Source organism: Cenococcum geophilum, assembly GCF_001692895.1.
Source record: "Cenococcum geophilum 1.58 unplaced genomic scaffold K441scaffold_4, whole genome shotgun sequence".
In the NCBI taxonomy this organism is placed as follows: Eukaryota; Fungi; Ascomycota; class Dothideomycetes; order Gloniales; family Gloniaceae; genus Cenococcum; species Cenococcum geophilum.
Window position 1 is genome coordinate 5,234,490 of NW_027137562.1, and position 8,509 is coordinate 5,242,998.

Sequence of the window (8,509 nt, forward strand, 5' to 3'; positions counted from 1 at the left end):
GACTATAGTCCCTACCTAGATAGTTCTCTTCTTTATAGTAAATTTTAGAATATAATTAGAATTAATCTATTAGACAACCTACTCTACTAGTTATATTTACGTTATTAACTTAACCTATACCTATATACCTAGCCCACTAATAAGTCCACCGTAGTGTTTTCTATAAGGCTTCGTTATATATTTACTACTACGGTTACAGTAAAAGAAAGTTAAATAATATGCTACCTAAGTTAGCAACTATAACGCTACCTATGGTAATAACTACTTTAGGATTAGGAGGAGATACTAGCATGTATAATAATAACTTAGCAGTAGTTATAATAAACTAGCTTAGGAGTGTTATAGAACAAAATAATGCTAATAATTAGGTACTATTTTAGCAACTATAAGATATAAAGAGAGAAAAGATTAAGATGCTATTAATTAAAAGATTCTTAGGAGAAAGTATAAGCTAAAAGGATTTCTTACCTAAATAAAATTAAAAATCTAATATAAAGGAACGAAGTTAGAATAGGCTATAGACCAAGTCGCGTATATAGAGTTATTCTTAACGGGACAGGCACTAAAGTAGTTTAAACCTTATCTTATAGAGATATAAGCTAATAGAATAGTAACCACTAACTTAGAGGCGTGGTATATATTCTTAAGCTAAGAGGGATTTACTAGTAGACTAATATAGATATATAGAGATCCGGAATTAGTAGTAACGGCTAAAGAAAAGCTGTATTAGCTTATATAAAAGGGATCGACTATAGACTATACAACGTAGTTTTAGATACTAGCGGCGTAGACTAAGTAGAACTAAAGGGCGTTAATAGCTTAGTATAGAAGGGGACTAAAGGCTAAAGTATAAGCAACTATAATACTAATAGATAATTTAAGCGATATAAGAGAGCTTATTAAATAAGCTATTAAAGTAGATAACCAGCTATACTAAAGTAAAAAATTAAGTAGAATATAGTAAGGACCGATATATATAAAGAATGTATACTAATAGGTGTTTAGGCTATAGTATAGCGTAGAGCTAATAGACCTAAGTAGTACTAAAGAAATTAAAAGAAATAGATAACTATAGAAACCTAAAGAATAAGAATTAAGTAATTAAAGGTTTAAGGAGTAGAGGCCGAACTAGGGATCTTAATAGTAGAAGACGTTTAGGCGGACTCTATAGTAGGAAAAGTAGTATAAAAAAGGAGCTTATATAAACTATAGAAAATAGGGTTATTTCGCTAAAGACTATAGAGGTAGTTAGAGTAATTATACAGTAAAGGGAATAAGACTAGTAGACAAAATATATATATAGAGGGATAATAATATGCTACGAGAAACAAAAAAGTGTTTAATCTAAAGTTTTACGTTTTATTATAATAATGTATACTAAGTTTATAAGGATGCCAAGTATAGTATAAGCTATTAGCCATAAAAGCCTAAGTTAAGAGGACTTTAAGGTATAAGAGAGTTAGATAAACAATAAGATTAATTTTATAAACTAGATTAAGACTAAGACGGTATAGTAAGCTAGCAGTTAGTAAAGAAGTTTCTTATGTACTAGTTCTATTTAGTAATAGAATCTAAAAATTAAGATAATTAGACTATTAGCAGCGACAGTAAGGTAATAAAGGTAGCTTATTAGAAGTATATAGACCTTAAGAATGTAATAATAGAGGTAGAGGTTAAATCTACTATAGAGGAAGAATTAGTAATAAGGATTAAGACTCTATTAGATATAATATCTATTACTTTATAAGACGTAAGAGAAGTAGGATAGTAAACTACTTTAGCACTTAATAAAGGCAAAAGGCTAAAGGCTTAAGATTCTTATAACGAGATAAAAGACGCTTAAGATTCTTAAGATAAGATAAGATACGCTTAAGGACCTATAATGGACGATAACTAATAGAGTAGAGTAGCGGCTTAGTTTAAAAATAAATAAATAAGTATAGGACGAAGATTTCCTAAGGACTAAGAAGAGATAAGAATACTACTAAAGCTTAGTTAGACTAAGGTACAGTGATGTTCACGACCAGCTTCACCCCCCCCCCCTTAAGCAAGCGCTGCGAGATTTCAAATTCGCTTCGCGCATCCGACCTCGCTTAATCGCCACCAACTGTACATAGTAATTGAAGCGAAGCCGTATGCTTGGCCGTAAGAACCTTGCTTCTAACGGACTTAAAGCCATTTACAACCGGCCTTCCTCCGCAGTATCGTGATCTTTGTTAAATATCGTAAGGTTTTTACCCGTACTATATTCGCAATATAGCTCCGCAAATAGGCCTATATTAGCACGCCCTAATTAAGGATTTTCTTTAACTTAGAGTAACTTAAGCAGAATATGCCTCTACCGCTAGTTATATAATTTAATTAATCGCCTTAATTAGAAGGAACTTGTAAGTATTTGGATTAACTTAGGCGCCTTTAAATGGTAAGGGTAGCCAGTTTTTACTAAGTAATTGGATGGTTGTAGTAATACTAATGCGGCTAAAGGAAAAGCCAACTCTCTTTAGTAATAAGTTGCAGTAGTTGCTCTATAATATATTTGATATTATAGTAAGCCGCTATAACATGCGGATCGTTGGTACCCCCCAACGAAAATTTTGACCCGAGTTTATGATTAATAAGCCGATTAATTAACCCAAAGCTTTAATTTAGAGCCGTATTGTATAGAGCTTAATTAACATATACTAGTAGGTATGGATTTGTTTCGTAAATCCTATACCTCCGTTGTGCTTCGCAGTAGGTGGTAAGCTTTAGGTAGACCCTTGTGCAGAGCTTTAATAGAGCCTTATGTAGAGCTTTGGTAGAGCCTCGTGCGGAGCTTTGTGCAGAGCCTTGCGCAGAGCCACGTGCAGACATGCAGACGTGCAGCCATTTGTTCCGGCGATTAATTGTAGAGACATTTGTAGAGACGGCTGTATAGGCAATTGTATGGGCGTTTGATTGATCGATTATATATGGGCGTTTAATTAATTGATTAATTGATTGTATGGGCGTTCGTATGGGCGATTGTGCAGACGTTCGCAGAGCCGTTTGTAGAGCCGTTTGTAGAGCCGTTCGTGTAGACGATTATAGAGCCTTCCTAGTATATTAGTGCTGCGTGTTAGTAGAGCTTTAGAGCTCTATATTAAGCTTTGAGTAGAGCTTCGAGTAGAGCTTCGAGTAGAGTTTTAAGCTCAAGGGGGAGACCCCCTTGGACCCCCCCTGCGCACTACGTACTCCATTTACTGCGTGGGCAGAGCTCTTGCAGAGACTTTGGTAGAGCGTTTGGTAGAGCTTTTATAGAGCTTTGTGTAGAGCTTCGTGTAGAGCTTTATATAAAGCTTCGTATAGAGCTTCTATAGAGCTATATATAGGCGTGCAGACGTTCGTACGGGCGATTAATTGTAGAGACGTTTATAGAGACGATTGTATAGGCAATTGTATAGACGTTTAATTGATCGTTCGTATGGGCGTTCGTACGGGCATTCGTACGGGCGATTGTGTAGACGTTTATAGAGCCGTTTGTAGAGCCGTTCGTACGGCCAATTGTAGAACCTTCCTAGTATATTAGTACTGCGTGTTAGCAGAGCTTTAGAGCTCCGTATTAAGCTTCAAGTAAAGCTCCGAGTAGAACTTTAAGCTCAAGGGGGAGACCCCCTTGGACCCCCCTGCGCACTGCGTGCTCCATTTACTGCGTAGGCAGAGCTCTTGCAGAGGCAGTAGAGGCTTTGGTAGAGCTTTTAGTAGAGCTTTTGCAGAGCTTCGTACGGAGGTTTGTGTAGGGCTTTTGTAGAGCTTCGTACGGAGGTTCGTGCAGAGCCTTTGTAGAGCTTTAGTAGAGCTCCATGCAGAGCTTTGATAGAGCCTTATGTAGAGCTTTGATAGATCTTGTATTTAGGCTTGTTTTTAAAGGCCTTATAAACGACTTTGTATAGAGCTTTGAGCAGAGCTTTGTATAGGCGTTCGTGCAGGCGTTCGTGCAGGCGTTTGTGTAGACGTTCGTGTAGGCGTTCGTACAGACGTTCGTAGAGACGTTTGTACGGGCGTCTGATTAATTGTATAGGCGTCTGATCGATTGATCGTATGGACGTTTGATTGATCGATCGTATGGGTGTTCGTACGGGTGATCGTGTAGACGTTTGTAGAGCCGTTTGTAGAGCCGTTTATACGGACGATTGTACAGGCAATTGTAGAGCCGTCGTAGAGGTGTTTGTAGAGACGTTCGTTGAGACTTCCTAGTATATTAGTGCTGCGTGTTAGTAGAGCTTTGGAGCTCCGTATAGGGCTTCGAGTAAAGCTTCGAGCAGAGCTTCGAGCAGAGCTTTAAGGGGGAGACCCCCTTAGACCCCCCTGCGTACTGCGTGCTCTATTCACTACTTATCCAGTACACTGAGTGGGCAGAGGTGCTGCAAAGCCTTTAGTAGAGCTTTTGGTAGAGCTTTTGTAGAGCTTCGTACGGAGCTTCGTGCAGAGCTTTTGCAGAGCTTTAGTTAAACTTAATGTTTTGAAGTTCGTCACGTGTATTTTGCAGGTAGATACCGCCCGCAACTTTTTTTGGACCAATTAAAAGCTGGCTTGGCAAGGGTTTGAAATCTGGGACCCGAAAATATAGACCACTCGTACCTCGGGTCAATAATTGTATAATTACAGCACCTGGTGTACGAACGCGTAAATACGCGTTCGTGCACCAACCACCTACGTGCTGACTAATCAGGGGGGAGGCGCGTCAGTATATAGGCCACGTAGTCTACCTCAATAGAATCGACAGTCACCATCCAAACAAGCATACGATACTACATGTATTTCGTGCCCGTGGATACAACTCACTCGTGCTATTAAGTTAGTACGAACACTGATCAGTGAGCGCGCACAGATTAGCAATTACTTGACACCCCCCCCGAGCAATACACACGACAGCAACCACCCGTTTAGACTCCTAGTACGACCTACTAGAAGGTCAGAAGTTGGGGATTACGGACTTATCTCTAACTCTGTATACTTATTTAAGTCTTAGTACGGTTTACCAGAAGTATAATAGACGCAAATACAGACCTATATGGAACCCCCTACCCTTAAACCTTAAACCCCTATCCCTACTACACCCTCTTTTAATACCTCCGATGTCTTTTTAGACCCCTTACGGAGACCCCCTACCCCTCTATAAACTACTATGGACCTATTAAGACCCCTTACGGACACCCTTACCCTTCTATAAACCGCTATAGATATTAACCGCCTTTACGGACTACTACAAGACCTCTTCCACCTACTGCGTACTATACTACACTATATAGTATAGCAGACCTAAGGAAGTAAGTCGATGAAGGCCAGGAAAAGTGGAGGTAGGGAGCTAACCTTACGTCTATACCTGACGTTAACAACTATATTAAATTTAAAGTTCTTAAATATGAATATTTTAAGCTTATAAACGTTAACCTATAGGAGTAATACTAGGAAGACTTCGCGGACTTTACGGAAGCTATCTTTAAAGTATATAACCCTACTACCATCCGTAACCTACGGACCCTCTTATGTAACTAAGGTATATAGGTTAAAAGGAATAAATGAGTTACTGTTATATAGTCCTTATACAATATAATACACAAGAAGGACCAAACGGAATGGACTAAAGAGGAAATCCTAGACCAGTTCTAAGAAACTAAGAAACTCTTTATTTCTTCTAAATTTAATGTAATCGCTAGCCTTATACCTGACCCACTTAACCAAATTCGTCCTATAAACCTAAGCAGTTTTAGAATTAATCTTATGGGCTAAGGTATACCTAGTACTTAGGTTACGGACCGTAATACCCCTATAACCCAAATTATGGACTATAATACTCCCGCAAACTAAAATACGGACTAAAACCTTCCCGCTATTATCTAAGTTACAGATCTATAACCCACCTAAGTAAAGACCTATGGCAAGGAGCTAGCTAATCTGGCTAAGCTCTATACCAACGAATCTAAGTATAGCGGTGAAAACGATAACTTTAACTTTAAACTGACTATTTTTACGGACCTCTATCAGAAGGCCGATATTCCTAAATAGGAGTTTAGCTAAGCCTACTCTACTATACTGCGCGGCCTAGCACTTAACCACTACTACACTAACCTTAAGAGTAACCCCCTTAGTGTCCCCTTTAATAAGCTATGTAAAGCTACCCATAACTACTTTAAAGGACCAGAATATAGGCGTAATATCCTTACCTAATAGAATGCGACTAAGCTACGGACCGTAATAGATAAGAACACTAAAAAATCAACTATAGAGTGCCTGCAAATCCTTATTAAAGACCTCCGCCACCTATAGTACGGTCTTAATATCAAGCTTTAAACGGACGACTTTCTATATAATAAACTTATTACGGCCTACTAGGAAGTAGAGCCCTGTAAGTACACCTACTATAAGCCTATAGATACCTTAGCTGGCCTTATTAATAATTTACGCTCCTCTATTATAACGTACAAAGTCTTAAACCCACTAGGCAGCACTTAAGCCTTTATTACGGATATTTAATATCCGTAAACAGACTTAGACGTCTACTTTACGGACCGCCGCTACCGCTAGCAGCACCCGTACCGACTAAGTCCTACCTATAACCCCCGTAGCAACCCCTATATAAAAATATACCCCCGCAGACAAACCAGCCAGAAGTGCTTTGTGTGCGGTAAGGAAGGATATTGGTCTATAAGGCATACCTAGGAAGAACGTAACAAGTCTAGAAAGAGACTTAATAGCCGTATTAACTAGTTTATTTTAGAATATAAAGGAAAGGAAGTAGAAGAGCCCCCTAATAAGTCAATAGAAGCCCTTATAATTAACTTTAACTCAGACGCTTAAAAACAAGAGACCTTAGAGACATTCTTAACTACTTTTAGACCTTTTATGGATAGCTAAGCCTTTAATATTACGACTATATTAGCCGACCGTTCCTTTATACACTTAGTTACGCCCAAAAACCATTCCGTAAGCACCCCTGTTATAGACGTTATAGATTATAAGCAGGACCCATTTATATATATCACCACGGAACGCTATACCCCTAAAAAATTCTACGGCATTATAATCAATATAGGTGCCTCTAAGAAGTCTACTATAGGTTACGGATAATACCTTGTATATAGGACCACCGTAAATAATAATACGGATATTAATACTATGTAAAATGGGGCCGTAAATGTCTAATTTAGCATCGGCTTAACCATATTAATTAGATCAGTTGCAGTTAAGACCCTAATTAGCCTAGTTAACTTCCACGTAGTAAAAGCGGACACCCCTTTTCTACTCTGTTTTGCGGACATAGATAGGCTACGGGTCTACTACAACAATGTTACGGACACCGTAATTGGCCCTATAACTGCCCTAGGAAGCAAGTATATTACCCTACTAATTATACGACGATTTAGACACCCGTTCCTTATATAGGGAGAAACCTTACGGACCTACATTTAGGAATCTTTTAACTACAACCTATGCTACCTTACTAGTACCGAGATCCACCGCCTACACCGCCGTTTCGGCCACCTATTAGCCGAAAAGCTATATAGAGTCCTTAAACGCTCTGGACACGACAACGTTAATAGGAAGATAGTTAATTACCTGACCAAATACTGCTCCTTTTGCCAGAAATACGGACGTTCCCCAGGCCGATTTAAGTTCACCCTTTATAAGGACCTTAACTTTAACCACTTAGTATACGTAGACATTATGTATATTAACGGCGGCCCAGTATTATATATAATTAACGAGGTAACCCACTACTAAGCCGCCCGTTAGTTGTAAAATATATCCATAAAGCACATTTAGGATATTTTACGGACCTACTGGATTGATACGTACGTTGGACCTCCTAAGTATATTACCTACGACGCCGGTAGGAACTTTATTAGTAAGGAATTCCAGCAGTATGCTATAGCTATAGCTATATTAACAAAAGCTGTTCTAGTTAAGGCGCATTGGTCCGTCGGGCTTATTAAGCGAGCTTACCTAGCTCTATAAAGAGCTTATTAGATTATTACAGACGAGTATAAGGACATTTAAAAGGAACTGGCTTTACAGATAGCCGTAAAAGCCGTTAACGACACCGCTGGCCCTAACGAACTAGTACCTACCCTCTTAGTTTACGGAGCTTACCCAAGAATAAGCAACCTAGGCCCCCCTACCCCGTCTATTACGGAACGAGTAGCTATAATACGGAAGGCAATGGCCGAAATAGTCAAATTACGGGCCAAATAAGCTGTCAATAGCGCCCTGCATCACCGCAACGGACCTAACACGACCTTAGTTCATGACCTCCTACTTAATTCTAAAGTCCTTATATAGCGTAAGAGCGGCAACTAGACTAGACTTTATCGTTTACTAGCTATAGAAGATGAAACGTGCTATATATAACTTCCTAGCGGACCGACTAACTTTAAAAGCACGTCCGTAAAACCCTACTTTCGGCCCAAAAACACCAATAACGTTAAGCCAGACGAGCTAGAAGCGACCGCCGAATTAAACAAACTAGAAGCACCCTTGCCTACCCTAG